Source organism: Lonchura striata, chromosome 12, assembly GCF_050655825.1.
Source record: "Lonchura striata isolate lonStrDom1 chromosome 12, ASM5065582v1, whole genome shotgun sequence".
Lineage (NCBI taxonomy): Eukaryota > Metazoa > Chordata > Aves > Passeriformes > Estrildidae > Lonchura > Lonchura striata.
Genome location: NC_140714.1, coordinates 3,284,891 through 3,306,829, shown reverse-complemented (window position 1 = coordinate 3,306,829; position 21,939 = coordinate 3,284,891).

The following is a 21,939-nucleotide window of genomic DNA, read 5'->3' as shown; positions in this document are numbered from 1 at the left end:
TTCTGCCCCAGATATTTGCAATTCCTTTTGTTTCTAAAGAGCTGAATGAGCACAAGGGTAATACCCAGGGATGTTGATCCTGGGACTTATTTTGCTGGAAGGTGCTGACTCACAGCAGCCACCCAAAACTGATCAGTTTTCCTCCTGTCCATGGTGAAGCATCTCTGTGGTGTCTCCAACACATTCCTGACCCTCTACAGCAGGGCCAGCACTTCAAAGTCATCTTGGCAGACTTAAAATCTTGCTATTTGCAAGGTGTCTGCAGAACTGGGAACGCCAATAAATTCTGCACGCTTGCAACCTGCAGTAGTTTAAATTTATCAGAGTATTTCACTTCTTTTTCTATTCAGAGGCTTCCACTGTCAGTGTGTCTATAAGTGTAAATAATACCATATATGTGCAAATAAGTGCTGTATCTAAGTGTAAATAAGTGCTATGGCTGCTTTTTCTTGTTTTTGGGGATGAAATAGCATTTTACTGGCATCCAAGGGCAGGTTCAGGTGCCTGAGAGCAGTGTAAGTATCATAGGGATAGTATATAGATAAACAGATATATTTGTGTAGCTACTGTTCACTGCTGCTCTGTTGCTGAATGTGTGAAAGCACATTAAACCCAACAAAACCCCAAACAAAGTAGAATAAATGCTGCTAAAATTAAGAGCTGTTCAACCTGCCAGTTACAGATATAAAAATCTTCAAAAGAGCTGTGCTGTGAACAGGACTGACACATTCTATGGTTTGTGTTTTTGGGCTGAAAGAGTGTGAATACAGGTTTTCATTGATGTTCCTGTTCATTCTTCAGGCATATTTTGTTCTGGTGTCCCCGAGTTATTTAATAATGCACCCTGACATTCATTAAATTTGTGCCCTTTTTATATATAGACATTAAAAAATAGTTGTAAAATGCAAGTTAATACTGCTTTTTTAGTTCTTTCACATTAATTATGAACAAATTATTTATGCTGGTAAATAATTTTGGTGCTGTTTACCTGTAGGATCTGTATTTCAGTCCCAATTCAAATACCCTACCAACAAAAAGTCTCCAGAACCAACCAAAGAACCCCAAAGCCCTTGTTTAAACCAGAAATATTGATATAGAAGGCATTTAAGTACTACAGGAACCTCCTCCCTGAAATCAGATGGGTGGATAATATAACCTGGGAAAGCTGGAGAGTGTTCTGAGCACAGATGCACATTCCTGAGGGAGAACTTGGGCTCAGGAAGGAGCTTTGACAAAGTTCAGCACCCAAAATTAATTCCTGAATATTGAGACAATTGTGGGGGAAGTGGAAGCCTCAGCTTTGTGAAGTAGAAGGCTCAGGAAATAAAGAGGAGAGGGGAACTGCTCAGAATTGGATGAGAGAGGAACACAGGTATTAAAAACTTAGAATGTGTATGGGTTAAAGTGCTGCAAAGAGAATTCAATGTTTTACTGGCTAAAAAAACCAACAGAGAATTATTTTCTACAGTCCTTGTTTAGCTCTGGAATAATGGTGGTCATCCCCGTTTTAGTCCAGGTGGTAAATTATGATCTGCCTTTCCTCAGATTTCCACCCAAAGGAAAATCTCTATGGAAAAAAATTCCCTGATTAGAAATCTGGAGAAGAAGCACCAGTGCAGAACTGGGTGTGCTGAGGAAATTTCAGCATCTGAGCATCTCCTTCCCTGGCACAGGAGTTTTGAGGAGGGGTTTGAGTTCAGGGGTTGTGTGGGGGAAGCTCTGCCCAAGCATTCAAGGCAGAGTGGAAGGAAATCCAAATAAAGGACATCACCAGTGTGACTGGGTGTGGCCTTGGCTTTCTGATTTGATGGCTTTTTTTTTTTTGGTAGGAAAACTAAATAGAAATAAAAATGTCTGACTAGGAAGGGGGAAGAAAGGAAATGAATGCAGCCAGATAGAACAAGTCTTTGATCATAGATTAGAAAGATTATTTCAGTGCATATCAATGCAAAGAGTAATGATGTCTTTGAAGAGTTTTTAACACAAAAGTCCATGTACCAAATATAAAGAATGGAGGGGGGCAAAGGATAAAGCAAGGATAAGAATTTATGCATCTCTGACTGATGAGGAATAGAAAGACAAATTAAAAACATCACTGCAGAGAATGACAACTTTGATTCGTTTACTGAGCTTAACACAAGGATTTAAAGAAGTAAAAGAGGAAAAAAAGCACAAAACTCCAGTCTGTGCATCAGAGTGTGTGGGGAGATGGTAGCAACCATTCTCCTCCAGAGAAGGAGCCAAGAGCCAATTAAGAAGTGATGCTCTGGAGGGAGCTGTGGCTAATTTGAGCAGGTGAAGCCCAGGGCACCTTGCCCAGGGGAAGGGCACAGGGGAGTCCAGGCTGGGTCTGTGCTGGCACAGCTGCCAGCTGGGCTCTTCCCAGCTTGGGAATGTGCTGGGAAGAGGATTGCTGGCAAGGTGTGAGAGGGGGAGCTCCTGGCTTCTAGAAAAATCCAATGTGTGGAGCTGGGAGCTGCTGCCAGAGCTCACCTGGTCCTGCTCCAAGGCCAGCCTTTCCCTGTTCCCATGGCACTGCATTCCCTGCCAGGAAGTTTCTAGGCAGAGTTATCTCTCCTTGTTTTCCTGCTTCCTGTAGGACTGTCAAAAGCAACAGCAAAAAATTCAAAGGCAGCAGGTCTGCCTCGTGGTTTATTAATTCAGGATATTCCCAGCACACTGGATGTTTCTACCTTGTCCTGTGATTATTTAGCCGTGCTAGGGGGATCTTCTACCATACATGATGTGCTGCCTTAGAAATATAGTTAATTTCCAGTTGTCTCAGCTGGTACTTTCCCCTCTCTGGGGCAGCTTTGTAAGCCAAGATTCAATCCATTTGCTGCCTATTTATTTCCCCCTCTCACCTTTTCTCTGAGGAGCTTTACTGTTCCTGTTGGAGCCTGGCGATGGGAGAAGCCTCTTTTAATCTCCAGCCTGTGAATCACTGGTGGGATCAATAGAGTGTAATCCCAAACTTGTGCTGAAGGTTTTAAGGAGTCTATAAAACAGGCAGGAAAATGCAGCAGGACCCCTCTGGCTGCCCGAGATGTGAACAAGGCTGGGCTGGCAGCTCCACCTGAGCTCAGGCTGCTCCAGAGTGGAGCTGAGGTGGATTTTGGGGCATCCTCCGGCTCTCCTGGACCAGAGGGAGCTGCAGCAGGGCTGTGTGAGTAACTCTGCACCCATCAGCACCTCCCAGCACGGGGAGAGGGGAGGGCAGGGCTGAGCACAGCCTGGTCCGGGCTGCTGGCAGCTTTTGGGGCTGTGTGTGAGCATCAGAGCTCCCCTTCCCACAGGCTGGGGTGCACAGCATCACAGGGGACAGCTAAAGGATTGCTTGCTGCTGTTGGTACCCAGCACCCCGAAATGTAACTCCACAGCAATGTGAGATTTCTACAGAGATCTTGAAACGTGGATGAAAAATGAAACTTCATAATTTTAATAAAGATTTGTAGGGAATGGGTATGTATGGGCACCTCTGAGAACTCTTGATTTTTTTAAATTATTCTTACTAATTTTTAAATGCATAGAATTTCACAATAGGTTCATGCATATTTATTATGCTGATTTTGCATTACACTTACAGCTAGTTACAATTGTACTCAGTTTTTGTCAGAAAATACAGAAAGAACTCCTGTGTCACTCTGCCCTGTCTGTTTCAAGGTCCGAGGAGTCTTTTTCATCTCTATCTTTTAGTGTGGGAATTTGCATTTTTTTTTCTTAGCTGAGGTAGTTTTGCTAGAGCTAGACTAAATAGCATATTTAGTAAGCTCAAAGTAGCACATTTCACTTAAATCTAAACAGATTTCTACTCTGTTAAATTTTTACTCTGTCTCATTCTCATGAATTTTAGGGATGTGAATGGCTTGTCTGTAGGCACTGAGATAAAGGGGTTGTGAAATGCCATCTGCCTGCTTGTGCTGTGTGTGCTGAGACAGCAAAGAGCTCGGGTTTGTTCAGGTTTATTTCTTGTTTGATTTTATTTATTTATTTTTTTTATTCCAGTAAGTTTTTCCAGCTTTGCTCTTGGTTGTATCTAAATGCAAACACTGAGGATTTGTGGACAAGACACAGCCAGTGTGTTGTCTATTCACACTGTATTCTTCAGAGTCCACAGTTTGAGAATAGCTCTAAATACAAAATGTAACAAGGGTTTTACTGTGAAACGTGACCAAAAATTACTCATCTTTGCACAGAAACTTTTTCTAAGTGGTACAAAAGCCTGACAACTGTGCTGCACTGCATCAGCACATATGTTTTGGTAATTAAAAAGCATTCTTTCTGTGATGCTCTCCCATCTGCTGCTACCTCTGATAAATTGAATGCTGCTTTTGAGCACTGAAGCACGGGGATTCTTTGTTCTGGCATGTGCTGGGCAAGGAGATCTTGAATCTCACAGGCTGCCTCTCTTGTGATGAAATATATAAACAATAGGAGGTTTGGTGAAGTTAAACTAGTAAAAGGAATCACGGTTTATCTATAGGTTTAAAAAAAAATCAAACCCATCAAAACAACCCAACCCTTTTCTGCTGGCCTGTGTATGAATTTTTTAGCAGTGTCATAGGCAGGTGATAAAGTTTATACTGAGTGAAGAGACCTGGCTTTTCCATTTGCTTTTAAATCACTGCAGAGCCTTCACCTACAACTGCTGAGCCCACCTGGTGAGGAAAATCTGCTCTGTGCTGCTTTCTGGGTGTCTGGTCCAGCTCCTGGTGCAGGGCTGAGAGGAGGGAAGGATGGACTGGCAAATCCCTGTGTCTCCCAGTACAGGCAAAAATTATAATCAACCCCCCCCTCCCCCCAAAAGTCAGTTGTTATTTTGAATATATAGCTTTAAAATAGTATTGTTTAGTTTTTTCCTCATTCTTAAAATGGTTAGATTGGATTCCCTTAGCTAATCCCAGCCTGCAGAAGCCCTATTGCCTTCTTTATTTTGTTTTACAGAATCTGGAATAATTCCATAGGATATATGTACAAGTTCAATCTCAGCCTGGCTTTGGATCATTAAGTAGCTTCTGCTTTGGGTTTTGCTTTGGCTGAAGTTGTGAAATGAAAAATCTGAAGCATTTTGCTGGTGGCAGAGGAGCTGCTCCAGCATTTCTCTCGCTGGGATTGGAGTGTTCTGGGGAGATTGGTGCCTCCAATCTGGGCAATGCTTCAGCCAAGAGCAGCAACTCTCCTAAAATGTCTCTGATGATCTATGAGGCCAGAAAAAAAACCCAGTGATGTTTTTCATTTGTGAAAGCTCAGCCTTTCATTCCTGCACAAGTGGTGGTGGATGGAAAAGGATGGGAAAAGGAAAAGGATAAAAGGATGGTGCTCAGGACACAGCTGGATCAAGGAGATGATTTTGCTGTTGCCTTTCTCCACTGGCATGCACTTTTGCAGTCATTTAACACCTCCTAGGCTGATTGTGGAGTGATTGCAAAATAGAACAAGCAGGTGGCTTGGAGCTCATTTTGAACTCTCTTCTTGCAGCAGCAAATGAACACAAAGCAGAGCTGAATCAGGACCCCAAACAGGTTTTATTAGAAGAGTTTATTTTTAATGTGCACCAGATGAAAAGCAATATATTCGTATTGTCATATCACTGCAAATCCCTGTAAGGAACAGCTCAGTGGCTTCTTCAGGAAGGTTCAAGATATTTGAAACCTCCCTTTTATTGTCCTGTGGCACCTTTTCTCCTCAAAATGCCTCACAGAAATACATCCAGAGGGTCTGTGCTGGCACTGGCAGACAAGTCAGAGCTAAAAAGGAATTAAATGTAATGATAGTGACAAAAAAAAACATGAGAAAAGAAGTTTTGCTATCAAATATTCCACTTGGTGTGCCTGGAAGAGGTGAAGTAGGACCTGGAGGATCAGTATGGCTCATCAGCACAAACACATGGTTCTTTTCTTGCTGCTTGGAGATGGTGGCTGGAAAAACGGGGCTGGGCAAGGCCTTAAAAGTTACTAAAATATCCAGTGGTCTTTGTTTGGTTTTGTTTTGGAAATAATTATGTTTATTTGGCAGGACTAAGCAGAGAATAAAAAGGTTCCCTTTAATCTTTCAACATATATTAACTGGAAATCATCAAGTTAAGGAAATTCCCATGAACAAGTGATGTCCTGCCTATGTCAATATCTCCAGACTGCTACAGTCCATAATTATTTGATTTGATGTGGATGCAGCAGCAGTGCAGATACCCCTGGGTGCAGAAGATTCCTTTATCTCCAGCAGCTCCAAAATCAGTAAACAGAAAATGTTAATTTGGGAACTACAGGTAAAGTGAGGCTATTGAACACGTGTGGCAAATAATTTCCAAAGGAGCTGAACACCAGGAAAGCTCTGAAGTGCCTTCCTTTCCTGAAAGTTGTGATTAGCTTAGGGCAAGCATAGAGTTAAGGGAAATTCACCTGAAGGAAGTTGTAATCCTTGGCAGCCATCAACAAAATCAGGAATTCCATGTGCTTTAAAGGAGTGAATTTAAAAAATAAATCCTCCTAATGAGCTTGTCTTGCCGTGGGATGCATTGGGCAGAGGAGACAAAGGTGTGGCTGGGGCAGGGTGGGAATGCACTTTGCTGCCTTGCAGAAGATTTGGGCTGGGCAGTTTGTGCTGCTGCATCTCCCTGCTGCGTGCCACCACAGCCACCTGATTGTCACAGCTTTCAGAGCCCGGACCAGGCTGCTGCAAAAGATGAGAAGGGAACTCAGAAAAGGTGCTGTCAGCCAGCTGTGACTGTGCCAGGGTGCCCCTGCAGTGTCTGAGCTGGTGTTAGGAGGATGGAGCAGCTCAGCCCCAGTGACCTGTGTGGGGCAGTGCCATGAACACATCTGGGACAGACACGTTCCCTATTCCCTATTCCCTACCCAAATAACGTTTCTGTGTCTTCAGTTCCCAAATAAACCCTGCAGCTGGTGACAATTACCCAGTCTTAGCAGGTGAAAATGCCCCAGATGGTTTCTGGATGCTCAGAAGAGCTGCTGGAGATGAGCTAAAAAAACGTGTTACAAATAGGATTTCAAATAAAACAAAAACTGAAAGTCCTATTAGGGAAAAAAAAAATAAAGGTGATTCTGGGTAGCCCCATGGATCATCCACCGTGGCTGGCACGGGCTGGTGTGACTGCCCAGACATGAGACATTGGGAGAGCTGGAAAGGGGCAATTATTTTAATTGAAAGGGCTTAGAAATACCTCTTGACTCAGGGGGTACCATTAGTATTACCTTTCACCACCCAAACACGTCTGGTTTCACAGATTGCACCGTTCCCTTTTCTCCCAGCCACTAATATAAGAAAAGTGAAATCTATTTTAGAAAGGCAGCCAGGAGAACTGGATGTTAATGCTAAAATGTTCTGTTACAAGTTGGTTTTCAACTGCTGCAGCACCTGCAAGAGGCTTTTAAAGGAGAGAAAAAGGAGAAAACCCCTCTGATAATTTTACTGCAAAATGGATACTTCATCTCTATAGAGAATAAAAGTGTCATTGATCTCTATGATAAATTGTATCTTGGTGTCTGAAAATATAGACCTTGTTTTTTTTTCATTATAAGGATGACCTTGCTTCTATTGTAAATCAAAAGTAACCAGGGATTTGTGGCTCTTACAAGAGCTACAGGAGGGGGGGAAAAATGACTCTGAAGCTGCAGCGCATTTTGGAGCTGGGGGAAGGTGAGGGCAGAGCTCCCAGTTCCATCAGGGATGGATTTCACTCCCTGCTGGAGGGATGCTGAGTGCTGCCCGCCTTCCAAAGCCTGGGATGAAAGCAGCAGCATGGGAGGCTTTGGGCTCTGGCCAGGAGAGGGTAGGGAAATGCTGATTCTCCCTTAATCAGAAGAATTTCCAGCAAGTTTTTCCAGTTGAGGTTCATGTGCCAGCTGTGTCCTGCTAAGGGACTCTCTGTTTATTCATAAATACTGCAGTGGTGCTGAAAGCTTGATAATTTAAAGCATTTCTCACGCTGCTCCTTTTAGAGTTTGAATTAAAAACGGAATGGCAGCACCTAGTTTTGTTTTATAAAAGTGGGGAAAAAACAATTATTTAAATATTAAATGGTTTTAAATTGTAGCAAATTCCAGAGCACAACCTCTTTTGGAGGAACCCAGAACTGGTACAGGAGAGGTCCGTGGAGATGACCTTCAAAATGGGAACCCAAATTGGAAAATCAGCCTATTATGTCTTAAATGAAATTACCTATTTTGCTTATCTCTTTCCAATTTATTTCAGATCTGAACCAAAAATGTTTTGCCTGCCCTAGAGGTGGATAATGTTAGAGCTGGGATTAAAGGCCAGTTGGTTTTGGGATGAGCTGCAGATCAATCAGACCTCCTGACTGGGGCTTGGGTTGCATGGACACTTTAGGCCTGGCTTGGAGACCCAAGGTACAGTGAGGAGTGAAAATCTTGGAAACAGTTTGCACCATTGGAAAAATTCCTCTGGTCTCAGAAAACACTGATTTTACTGACAGTAAAATCTTCACCAGTGTCAACCAGAACGTCACCCTCATTAAACTGATCATTTCCAATGGATAAGCATCAGAGCTGGGGCTTTGTTCGAGCCTGACCTTGGCATTAAATGTGTCTGTGGGGAGTTTGGGAAATGCAGATGCATGGTTTTTGTCAGGGGTACCAGAGGAATGTCTGTTCTGTGAGTCTTATGATTGTGGAGGTGAAAAAGGCTTTAATTCCCTTCTCAGGTTGAGGAGCATCTTTGCCACAAGCAGATAATCCATTTTCCTGCTTTAATGTTGCCTGCTGTGTAATCCTACAGACCTCACTCCTCAGCCCTGTGCTGATTGAGGCAGGATCTTAAAACTGGAGATGGTGTTCAGGTAATTAAAGCCCACCTCATTATGCACAGGCATGAGGGGCAAACTGAGGTTGCACAGCCAGTCTCAAGGCTGACATTTCCAGCTTGGAAGTGGTTGACTTTGCATCTCCACCACTGGCAGAGAATGTGAAAAGTTAGTTTTCTTTAATGAAATCTGAAATGGAAGTGTTTTGTAGGGAAGTTTTGTGGTAACTTTGTGACATAATGTTCATTGGAAAGAACCCTTTTCTGCTTACTTTGGGAGTTCAGTTCCAGACAGCTGGAACTGCCCCACAGTGGGACACATGCACACAGTTTACAAATCTTGCCTTTCAAACAGCACCAGCTACTTTGGTTCAATTATTTAAAATACACTTCCTGCCCGTGCCACTCTCGTTTCCCTGGAAGTTATTTTCGTGTCTCAGTGTTCTTCACAGCTACCAAAAATACTTCTGTGTAGTTTGAGTCAGAGAAGAGTGAAGATGCAGTGAACCTTGATTTATGTAACTCTCAATCAGGAACTGACAAAATGCTTCACTTAAAGGGCAAAAATACACCCCGAGCTACCCTGGAAAGCACAGAGAGCTCTGCAAGCAATTGAAGTGGTGATACTATTATTGTTATGATATTGATTCAGAGCCTGCCCTGTGCCCACAAAGGAAATGGGGTTTGCCCACTCTGGTGGTGGCAGCAGAGGGGACAATGGGCACAGGGGCATTTGGGCACTGACCATGGGACAGGGACAGGCCATCCCTCCTGCTCCAGGCACATCCTGCATTTGGTTTGGGCACAGACCTGGAATGCAAGATGTCATAAAGAGGAAGAAAAACCTCTGCAATAGGTGGTTTTATTTCTTTTTCAATTTGTTTCTGAGCTGGAAGGATGGGCTGTACCAAAAACCATGGTGAAGACCTAAAGGCAGGAATGGCTCCTTGTTTTATGGAGCCTGAGAGCAGCAAGGGTGGGAGAAGTGCTGTTAAAGGAGCTCCAATCAATAACTCTATTTACAAAGAAAGATAAATCACTGTTCGTTGAGAGTGGTGTCATGTATCATAATAAAAAGAATAACAGTCCAAGAAGAAGTCCCTTTCTAGACAGTTAATGGTGTGTTCTGGGAAAGTGGACGTGTTCATCCCTAGATTCCACTAGAGAGGCTGGATTTTTCCTGCAGGAGCTGGTCTGTTACTGAGCTGAGTGATGTTAACAAGACATTCAGGCACAGGTCACAGGCTCTTGTGCTGAACGAGAAGACAATCAGCCAATTCTCCTCTGCTCTTCTCATATTTCAAGGACCCTTGGCTCCTCGGGAATGATCCAGGTTCTTTCACCCGCAGTTGACTCTGAACAGAGTGACTTCCCTGCTCCAGCCAGGATGCAGCACTGGGGGATTGAGTGCATCTTTTTTTGTTTAGTGTTTCTGAGGTGCTGAAATTGGTGGAAAATGCAAAGCTCTTTGAAGTTTCTCCCTGAACCTGTTCTGACAGAGCATCCAGACATGGAGGGGAGTTTCCCTGACACCCTTGTGCCTGGCTGAGGAAATGAGTCGTGTTTAGGGCTTGAGCACTAAAGAAATGTCAGGAGGCCAACACAGATGAAACACTTTAAGAAGATAATTCCAGCAGTTCAGCGCTAGTTTGCATTTATGATGACATCGTGTCAAAACCTACTTTGAAAATTTATTAACTCATGGCTAAGCAAATGAATATTTTACAAGGCTTGCTTTTAACACTTTTGTTTTTTAGAGGAGGATTTTTTGTTGTTGAATAGCAGTGTTTCTTCTGACTTGTTCCTGAAATGTTGGTGGTTTAAACAATTTCTTTGAAAAATGCAGCAAAGAAACAGGGTTCCTCTTCTTACTGGGAAAAATACCTTAGTGGGTGTTGGAAAATTTATCTGTATAAGCTAATCAGTTAGGCATTGTAAATTTGGTTGATGATTATGGCAGCTTCATCATAATATAATTTTATTACTTTTTTTTTTTTTATCTGAGGGATTATATGCTTGAGTAGCTGTCTTTGAAATACCTGTCACACGGAGCAGCCACTGCACCTGTGACAGTTTGTTGTTCAGAGCCTTTGAGGAATATCAGCATGGATTTTTAGAAGCCAATTGAATAGCCAAACCCCAGAGTACAGTGAAATAACTTTATTAGGCACTCTAAGTAGTGTCATTGAGTTTGTTTTGTGTCTCTTATTAAATCAGCTCGGTTAGCTGTTGTCCCTGTAGCTATTAAGTTGTCATTCTAGAGCAGAACCCATCTTGGATTAGCAAGGCTGATGAAGTTCCAGGGGTCTGTTGGCTGAGCCAAGGGATAATCAGGCTCCTTTGGGGTCTGGTTTGCTGTCCTGGAGGGATGCAGAGAATTCCTGTTCCAGCCCTGATCCTGGCACCATCCACTGCTGCCTGCACAGGCTGGGGTGGGCTGAGGGGGCCAGTAGGAGATTTCTGAAATGATCCAGGTAATCATCAGCAGCAACGCCCTTCAGAACAGGGATAGACCCTTTTAAACTCCAAAGACTCACCAGGTGAACAGCCCGGGGTGTCTCTGCTGTTCTTCACCTATGAGACACCTTCTGGGGACTCCTGCATGTGACTTGCAATCCAAATTTTGGGCATCTCGACTGAGAACTTTGGTTTGGGCCTGTTCTTTGCTGGGGTCCGAGCTTGGTTTGAGGTGGGTGGTGGGAAATGAGGGAAGGGAGCAGGCTGGAGGATCCCAGATCAATCCATCAGGAGCTCCCTCCAGCCCCTCTCCTGCACTGCAGGTGATTTCACATGTGGGATGCTTGTGCAGTGGATGTGGGGATGCTGAAGGGTTTTGAATATTCAGAACATCCCTTTAATGAGGCAGTAACATTATGAAGCTTGGACCAGTTATTTCTTCCATTTTTCAGAATAACTTTAAATTCCATGTTTTTTAGGAAAGTATTATAGAGCGAATTGAATTTCCTTTATTGAATGAAATAATTTTTTCCCTTGAAAACCAAATGTAACAAGAATTTAATAATTCATGAATTGAGCTTCAACATCTTTTAAATAATAGATGGACTGTCATGCCAAGTTCAGCTGAAAACTTACAGAGCATACGTTTTTATGTTTTTATTTGACATTTCGAGGAATTACAGAACTGCAAACATTTATTTTGTATTTTTGCTCATTGCAATATTTTATTCCTTTCAGGTTGATTTAAGAAATAAAAACAACACTTTTAAAAAAAAAAGTAACTAGCTTCAGGCTCTAATGGGAAAAGAGAATAGAAGGGAAAGAAGCTCTAGGTACACATTCATAAATGATTCACTGGACTTTTGGCTGACAGATAGAGAGCTTTCATAATAACTTTGTTTATTATTTTTCTTATCAGTGGAATCAAATGTTAAATAGCTCCACTGGAAAGTGCTGTAAGGTTGACTAACAATTACACCTCTGTCACCTTTGCTGTCTTTGTCCTTTTCAAAATAATCAGACTGGATTTATTTTATTGGTTATTTCTCCCCCCTCCATGAAACAGAAATGATTTTCAGATGTGGCGAGCTGCAGGAGCAGTCTGTCTTTTTCTGGTATTTTTGGAGAGGAGGAGGATGGGGCAGCCTTTTGCTTAAAGCAATAGGAACCCAAAAGTTGCTGTGCTGTGCCACAGCCCTGGGTGTGAGGTGTCCAGGAGAGGTGGAGCTGAGGCTGTCCCTGTGCCCTGTGTCCCAGCTCTGTGCTGGCCCTGCTTTCAGGGACCCAGTCAGGCTCTTTGGGGTGCCAGGGCATCACAGTGTGTGACCAGTGGGTGCTCTGCTCCTGACCAGCTCTGAGCCCCAGGGTCAGCTCTGGCCAGCAGGAGCAGGACACGGAGCTCTGAGACAACGCAAGTTCCTCCAGCTTTTCAGCAATTAGGATTTTAAGTTGTTGGTGTTTAAGATTTCCCTGCTCTTGCCCATCCCAGTCAGACAGAACCCCGACTCAGCCTGTTAAACAACAAATAATCTACAGCTGTAAATGTCCCAGTGTTGGAATCCAGAGCATCCCTCTGGTGTCCTGGCAGGTCTGGGACCCTGGCGGGGTCAGGAACCCCCCTGGACAGAGCCCCCAGAGACACTGGTTGTGATCTCTGGCCATGAAAAAGAGTTTGCAATCTTACAGGATCAATTACCAGGTCTCACTGTTTGATATAAGTAAGAATTGAATGTGGCATGGGTGCAAAAGTAAAATTTTAGGATTCTAGATGAGGGGTCCAAAGGGGACAAGCTGGAGGAAATTGGGTGTGCCTTGTCCTTTTTCTCCTTCTTCATGCCCTCCATGTCTCACTGTGGTGTTGGCATTTTTCTGTTGGTTCAGGCTGGGGACACACTGTCCAACGTAGGTGACAGATATTGGCACGTTCTTGTAAATCCAGCCCAGGGAGTTTCTGGTATTTAATGTTTGTCACATCCCACTGAGGGCAGAGCCCCACACGCTGCCCTGCAGGACAGAGCTGGGCAGGGCAGCAGAACATGTGAGAGATAAACAGAATAAACAACCTGGAAACCAGCACAGACCAATTATGGCTTCTGCTTTGGCAGGGGGCTGACAGACAGAGACTTTCCACAATCTCAGGATCATCAATAGCTCAATTCTGACATCCCAGGAGCTGCAATCCCAAGCCCAACCCAGATCACAGCACTCGTTAGGAGCACCCAAGGCCATGTCCCAAACCCTCTGCTGCTCCTGCCATTCGTGTCCCTCCTTGTAATATCAATTCCAGAGAGCAGCCACTGGCTCTGAGGTGATGGATTGCCTCATCTGTCTTGGCAAGACCTTTCTGAAAGCCACAGAATACTCCTGCAGATTTCATGAATAGGTAGCCTGTTCTCTGTTGGTTTGGAAAGTTCTTCAAGGGCTGGAAGTGAAAAGAATATTTTCTTCTTTTATTCCCATGAAAGTGCATATTTCTTTCCAACTCCTCCTCCTTCTGTGCAGTGGAACTTGAGGCTGCAGTTGGTGAAAATGAAAAGATGTTATTTTTGCAGGTATTTTTTAGTGTGTCCTATTGTGAGCAGGGCCCAGTTAGAGGTTTGAAGATTTTGAAATTAATGATGTTGCTCTGCTCCCTTGCACCAAATGAGGCAAGGGCAGCTTGTTTGAACAGATGTAGTTGCCCTTCTGTCTGTAAGAGACTTTCGATATCTCTAGTAACAATTTGGGTTGATTATTTCAGCATTACTGTTTCAATTGTCCTGCTCTGCAGAACAGAGGAGCAGAGGGGGATGAAGTATTTAAGAACCTGGTGCAGATGATTTAAGTGGCAGCACTGTGCCTGTGCCTTTGTCTCATACTATTTACAAACTACAAACTTCTCTTATTAGTCAAAGGGGAACAATCAATTTTACAGGAATCATTATCTTTCCACCAGATATTACAAGCATTGAAAGAGAACATTGGCACTTACAGGGTATTAACAGGCAAAAATAATTCACAGCTTCTCTGTGATAAATGTTCCCACTTGTGAAATTACAGGGAATCTGTATTCAGTTCCAGCTTGTTCTACCCCAAGGAAATACTTTGGTAATTTAGGTGGTTACTTACAATAACTCATCAAGCTGATAATAGTGTTTATTGCACCATATGTTATCACTTAAGACTTGAACTGTAACTTTTACAATTCCATTGAAGGGGAACTAGGTGAATATGGAAATCAGAGGAGCTTGGGGTTCCTTTCTTTTCTTTTAGATTCCTATTTCTAGGAGCCTCCAAATATGTAAAAGTATTAGGAGAAATCCTATTAGCTGCTTTTTGCACCAAGCTGAGCTGATTTCACTTAGGTCGTTTTGTAGAGAAAGGACAGAAAAATTGATTTTGATTTCTTTTAAATTTGGAGTTAATAAATAAGACTTTTCTTTCCATGGCTCATAGGCTGGAGCCCTGAGAGAAGAGACAGCTCAGTTTAGTTTCCAGCTCCATCCCAGCTGGGGCTCTTATTCCCTGGAGAACCTCACATAGGGAAGAAGACGGAGTTTGCCCTGGCTGGGTATTTTCAGAACAGATTCACCCAAATGTTCAGATTTTCATTGATGGGCTTGTAGCATGAGTATAATTTCCAGCAATGATTCCTTGAACAAGAAGCCATACAAGTTGCTTAGTAAAAGGTGGTCTCTGTCCCAAAACTTTTCTAGCTGTGTCGTTTGAGAAGCAAATTGTGCTATCTGGCATGAAACCATTTTATTCTTTGTAATACCATTTAAAGCTGTGCCCCTGTGTCCACTTCTGATCAGGGTTTTTTGGTTCTTTTTTTGGTAAGAAAACTTGTTAAAATTAAAGTTTTTCCTTACTCAATCTTTTACCGAGCACCTTTTCACCCAGGATGTTTCTTTTTTCTCTTTGGGAACATTGCAAGCAACTCCATCCCAAGGGGAAGAGAGTGCTAATATGCAGTGGGGGAAGAAAATAATTTGAGTGCGAGCAGGAACATTTTTATTAAAAATGCAAGAATATTCAATCATTCTATCTCGCAGACCATATGTACATGAAAAGCCTATCTTCATTCTGATCATTTGGGTGCTTGTTCTCAACAGGATGATTGATTGGTAAGATTCCTATTCCTACACCTTTCATCTATCTTCAGTACTTTCATAAATGTTGAATTAAGCAGTTTTTATGGAACTTATCATAAAATGGAGTGTTCATTGAAAGTGACTGTGACAAAGTGGATTCCCTTACTCTTGAACTTGAGCAGCAATGTTACACAATACATTTATTTCTGGCTGCTTAAAAGCACAGGGTGTATTTTTTTTTTTATTTAAGCATCTTTCACCCTGATGAAAATTATAGAGAGTGGAAGACTGAAGGGCTTTTGAGAAGAGCAACAGTGTCTTGGAATAAAAATGTTGCTCTTTCTGTCAGCACTTGGAAAGCAAGACCATTGACTCTGTGGAGCTGACCTCTTTCTTTTGTTCTTAGCAAAGTTTTGTTTTGGTGTGTGATTGCCTTTTTGGGGAGGTGATACCTTGAAGCCTCTGTCTGTCTTGGATTATTTCATGTCCTTGGAATGGGTACAGCCTTCTGATTCATGCAGATTTTCTCTGATTAAAAGTAAATTATGTTATATTAACTCTTGCCTTGCAGGTATCCTGTATCAACACAAAACAATTGCTGAATCAAGTTAATTTTTTTTGTTACTGGCATCAGATTTTGGGCTTTAGGAAGGGAAGATATTCTGAGGAGATTTGTAGCTGAACAGATCCGCTGACAACTTACTGCAGCTGACAAATTTCCTCTTGGGTGACCCTCATGAGTCTTCCCAAGTTAGAACTGGATAGGATAAATTTCCCACTCCCCCTACAATGATGCAAATCCAGTCATGTTCAAATGCCCAGTGTTTTTGGGAGTTTTTTTCCTCTGGAGATGTCAGAGCTGCATCACATCTGCTGGTACTTCTGGTACTCTGATGTTCCATTAAGTACCTTCCAAATTGGGTTTATGGTTTTCCCAGAAAAAAAAATAAAAGAGATATAAATACTTGATTTATGGGAACACATGGCATTTGCAGATGTGTCAGTGTCACGGTTTCCCCCAGTAACTGAATTAAATGGCTGGAAAAGGACAGTCAAGGTGGCTGTCACATGCCATTGCATGGAAGTTAGCACAACATCTGCTTTGCCTGCTGTTTCAGGAATCACTGGTGCATGGCAGAATCGGGAGCAGAATCTCGAGCACTTTTTTCCTTGTTGGTGCAGACCATGCATGGGAAATGTTTTCAGTTCTGCTGAGAGGAGCCTTTTGTGAGTTTGTGGCTGCAAGTTGATATTTTTATCCAGTTCAGCACTAAAGTTACAAGAAGCTCAGAAAAAAGAGCATTTCTGTCTTTCTGTGCTCTCTCTTTTATCTTTCCATCACCTTCTCTTCAGATCTTGCCCCTGGGAGTGCCTCCATTCATTGAGACCCAATGAGGATTTTTTTATTCATACAGCAAATTAATTGTAGCTCTAATCACTGGCAGCGGTTGATGTTTTGCTGTTCCAATTTGGTATTTTCCCCCGGAACCATTAGAGGAGGATGTGATATAAAGTGCTGGTTAAAAGCTCTGTGATTCATGGCCTTTCTGGAGGCAGGAGGGAAAACGAGCTGTTGGTAGCAGAACCTCCAGTTAGAAACATTTATGGGGCTTCCCTTGGGGACTATGATGGGAGAGTAAAACTTTTATACTCTCAGATGCTTGTAAGCAATTCTCCATCTGGGACTTTAGATTGGAATAGCTCCATTATTCATTTGTACCCCAGAACTCCTTGGGTAATAATCTGCATCATCTTCTAGCTGTGAGTGGCCACAGTCCCACGTGCTGCTGGGGGAAGCACAAATGAAATGCTGCTTGCTGGCCTTGGAAACCACAAACTGTATTTCTTGCACTACCAGATGCTTCCTGCAGCATCTTGGGCAGTCTCTTGCTGATAAAATCACTTTAGATGCAATTAACTCTCTGCACACATCACGAATATTTAAGTGACTCGTTATTGAGGTGATTTCTGTACCTGACTCTGCACCTGTGATTTGGGACGTGACTGAGGTGGAGGGAAGGTGTCAGACCTCATTGCCCCTGCTCTGGATGTAGAGCTCTGAAATTAAATTATGGTGTAGAAGCAGGAGCACAATTCCCATCTCTTTTTTCCATGGTTGTGCATGAACTGGTGTGTGAAGGCACCTGGTGTGTGCATTTTCCAGCCTGCCCTGCCTTCAGCTGGGGTTTAGCACCCAAATGATGAGAATGAAGATAGGCTTTTCATGTACGTATGGTCTGCGAGATAGAATGATTGAATATTCTTGCATTTTTAATAAAAATGTTCCTGCTCACACTCAAATTATTTTCTTCCCCTATTGCATATTATCACTCTCTTCCCCTTGGGATGGAGTTGCTTGCAATGTTCCCAAAGAGAAAAAAAACATCCTGGGTGAAAAAGGTGCTTAGTAAAAGATTGAGTGAGGAAAAACTTTAATTTTAACAAGTTTTCTTACCAAAAAAAGAACCAAAAAACCCTGATCAGAAGTGGACACAGAGGCACAGCTTTAAATGGCATTACAGGAGAGGAGGTTCATGGAGAGTTTCAGGGCCAAATCCCGCTGCACAAGAGAAAACATACTTGAAGGGGAGTTTATGGTGTGTATTGTAAATGCAGGCGAACCCAATGGGAAGAAATGATGATGTCTGACTCAATTCAGAAGGCTGAATTATTTCTTTATTATAACTATGCTAAAATACATTAATATACTATATAAAAGGAGGATACTAAAACTACATACTACTTTCTCTGACTCTAACACAACTCATGGCCCTCTCTGAGAGTCCAGCCCCAGTGGGTTGGATTGGCCACCAGCTCAAACAATCCTCACCAGAACACAACCAAGCCATCACCCCAGGTAAACAATTCTCCAAACACATTCCACATGGGAAAACAAGGAGCAGAAATAGAAATTGTTTTCTCTTTCATTTCCCTCTGTGCACCTCTATGAAAAATCCTGAGAAGGAGAGAAACGTGCTTGCCACAGTTGTGTTCCATAGTTTGAGCAGCAAGGCAGTGAAGGAATAGGCACAGAGCATTTTTGGCTCCAGGAGCACCAGAAATCCTGCTGTTAGTGAGTGCATCTATTTACCAGCTCTTGGCTGTGACCTACTGCAGCCTGGCTGGCTGTTTGCTCATTACCCCAAATTGGATTAACAGATCAAGGAGCAGCTACTGGAAAAAGCAGCAGGATTCAGGGTTGGGTTTGGCAGCTCTGACCACCCCGAGGCTCCAGCCATGGGGACAGAGGTCTGGGTGTGGCCACAAGGTCCCCAAATTGTCAGCCAGGCCAAGGGGACATCAAAGAGCCACATCCACTCTCGCTGGGGAGAGCTGACTCCAACAAACCAGAGACTGAGGACCCCAAGGGTTTGAGAAAAAGGAGTTTTGGGAGATTTAAACTGTGCTCAGCTGGTCAGTGCCACAATTTCTGGTTTTCTGAGGGCATTGCTCGTGACTGCACATAAGGTCTGTCGCAGCAAACACCTCTGAATTATTCATAAGTGACTCGATTTTGCAGTCCTAGAAAATGAGTGTTTTCCCACCTAAAGCCTGTCTCTCATGGGGTCTTTCCTGGTTATTAGAAGCTGTTGCTGATCACCAGTCCCAGGGGATTATCCAGGGGCTGCTACAGCTTCTCCAACTCCCCCAAACTCAGCACACCTCGCTGCAGGCTCCCAAATTCTGTCCAGTTTCGTGCTGGGGGTTGGAATGAGATGATCTTGAAGGTCCCTTCCAAGCCAAGCCATCCTGGGATCTATTTACTGCTCTGGTGGATTGCACTGGGCTGGAGAGGGTCCTTGAATGCACCAAAAAAAAGAAAAAAAAAAGAAATTTTTTGTGTTGAACAATTGGTTTACTCCAGAAGCACCGACTCAATTGAAATTTTTACTTACCTCGTGGTTGAGGAGGCATCTCTGAACCTGTTAGCGTAGGAACTGAAATTAATTTGTGAGTTTATCTTTTAATGAGTTTAGTGCAGCAACATCAAATAATTTCTCTCACAATTTAGCTCAACATTGATTCCTCATTTAGTTAAAAATTCAGAATCTTACAGGCTACACAAGAAATTAGGTTCTTAATGACTGTTTTATTCAATTATTACAGAGATACTCGTCCTATCACGGTTAATGTTCCATTGTGAAATTGGTTTGAGAGCCACTGTAAAATGTTACTTTTCTCCCCAATATCCTCATGAGTAATATCCTCACGTGACAATTTAATGAACTTTTCAACCATAGTGGATCTCCTTTGTGTGGTTCTGTTTCAGAATTTTAACCAAGATATTATTGAAATGCAGTTTCAATTGCAATTTAAAAGCTTTTTGTCTCAACAAAGATTATTTCTTACCAAGTTTTTATCACTTTTTCCAAAAATTCATTTAAAATAACCCATTCAGTGCTGCTTGTCTTAGGATAAAAGTCTCCCAATTCTTTATTTCTCAAGTAGCACTAACTTTCTTTTTCTTTTTCCTGCTTGATTTTATTTTGGATGGAAGTTGAGTGATTCTGTCCACCTCTTCCTCTGTTATTTCTTTGCCATGCATCATAGGTATCCCTTTGAAGGGAAAGATAATGCAGGAGTTGGCTACTGCCTGCAAATACCCAGCAGAAATGTACATGCATATTTGATTATGTATTTCTTCCCATCTCTACAGGGCAAAATAGAGGTAATAAATGTCAGAACTGCAAGAAAGCAGAGTTCTATTTTAAGAAGAGGTGTTGGGTTGCTTCTCTGGATGAGATGTGGCACAGGGAAAAGGTGGAGAAGAGGTGGGAATGGCTGTGGAAGTGAAAAACACCTCCAGAGTAAACACTGAACATCTGCCAGATGTGATCATCAGGGGAAGTCACGATTCTTTTAGTGACAATGATTCTTGGTGGTTTATATCCATTTCCCAAATCTTAACACAGAAACAGCAGCTGCATTTCGTGAGTGCTGGGGCTGCTCCATGGACCTGCCCCTTCTGAGCTCCTTGCAGCTGGCTTTGGGTGACCTGGCAGAGCACTGGAGAAACTCTTTGTTCAGATTCGTGTGGTTCCTCTGCTGCTCTGAGTAAATCAGAATAAATCAGCTTAGTGGGAGTTCACTCTTTTGTACCCAGAGCTCTCAGGCTGGCAGATGAGTTTAAATATGAGGCCTGAAATTAATCTGAGTGCTCTGCTCTGTGTCCTGTGAAGAGTAATAAGATGCTTATAGATTTGCCAGCACCAAACATGGTACACAAGAATACAATAATCAATATGTGCTGTAGGAATACCAACTCTTTAATTTACTACTTATTACATTGAATTGGATTACAGTCTGCTTTGTCTTTTCCTTTGCTTTAGCGCAATAACCTTTAAACCCTGGCTTATTTGTTCAAAATAAACCCAAATCTCCCTTTCTTTATTTTTTTCCCCCCTCAGTAACCTGCTTTATTTTGCAGACACTTCCCATTTCTATCTCTTTTCTGGCATTTATCTGCTTGCAGATGGATTTATCATGGAATAATCCCAGTTTTGAACAAAATGTGGTTTGCTATCTCAAAGCCCCAGGCTCTACTCTGTTTGCTGGGCTCCGAATTAAGTCGAGTGAGTCAATGAGAGCCTTTTCCAGAGCATCACCCAAGGAGGTTGTGCAGAAGGAAATCCTCATGGCTGCTCTGGAGCTGAAGCAGGTGCTGCACACAGGGGTTGGGAGAGGCAGGGAGGATGGATAGTTCTGGCAGCAGATTCCTTAATTCTTCCTGCCTCTTTTCCAAGGAGCTATTCCATGCCATGCATGTCTGGAGTGCTGCAGTGAAGGATTTCTGAAAATGAGGGGGAAATGTAATAGCCAGCTGAAGCAGACCCAGGGCCACCATGATGCCATCACCACTGTGGCAGCACAGAAAATGGTGTTTGCTTTCTGTGTTCCCATTCAGAAAGGGGAAAATGTCTTAAATGCGGTAATAAAACATGAATAAAATGGTTTTTTATAGGTATGATAGGGAGTTCTGTGGTTAGTATGCTCTGGCAAAGGAAAGGGGATGGGGATTACTGGAGAGGGGAGTGCCAGGGCTGCCCTTTTCAGCAGTAACCTCATCTTAGTTTAGCTTAATCCAAGAAAATTGCTATGGTGAATTTGCATTTTTTTGTCAGTGGCTCTGTTTTATGACACGTCTGCAAGTCCTGCTTTGTGTTTCTGTGCTGGGAAGTGTTTCAGGTCCCTGTGATTAGGGCAGGGCTTGGACCCAGTCCCTGCCACAGTGGAAAAAAAGTTCTGCTGACTTCACTGCATGGTGCACTGGGCAATGTTAAGACTGTAGGGACTTTAATTTTGCCTTTCACATTTAACTGTGGCCTTCTTCAGCCACACAGGATCCATCACTATTCACAGAGATGAAAGTGTCCCACCTCCACAACAACATCCTTCCCCATGTAGGAGGTGTTGATATTTACACTACAAATTGCTGTAACAACTGAATTATTGTAAACAGGAGGAAGCAGATAAGAAAGCTGCCAGCCATTTATTCAGACACTGGTCAAAGGAACTGCATTTTATCCCAGGATAATTGCAAAAGTAATCCCATCCTGATAACTCTGATACTGCAGGTCTTTCTGTTTAAGGGTTTGGAGCAAGGGACAGAGGATAAACTCATCTGTAATCC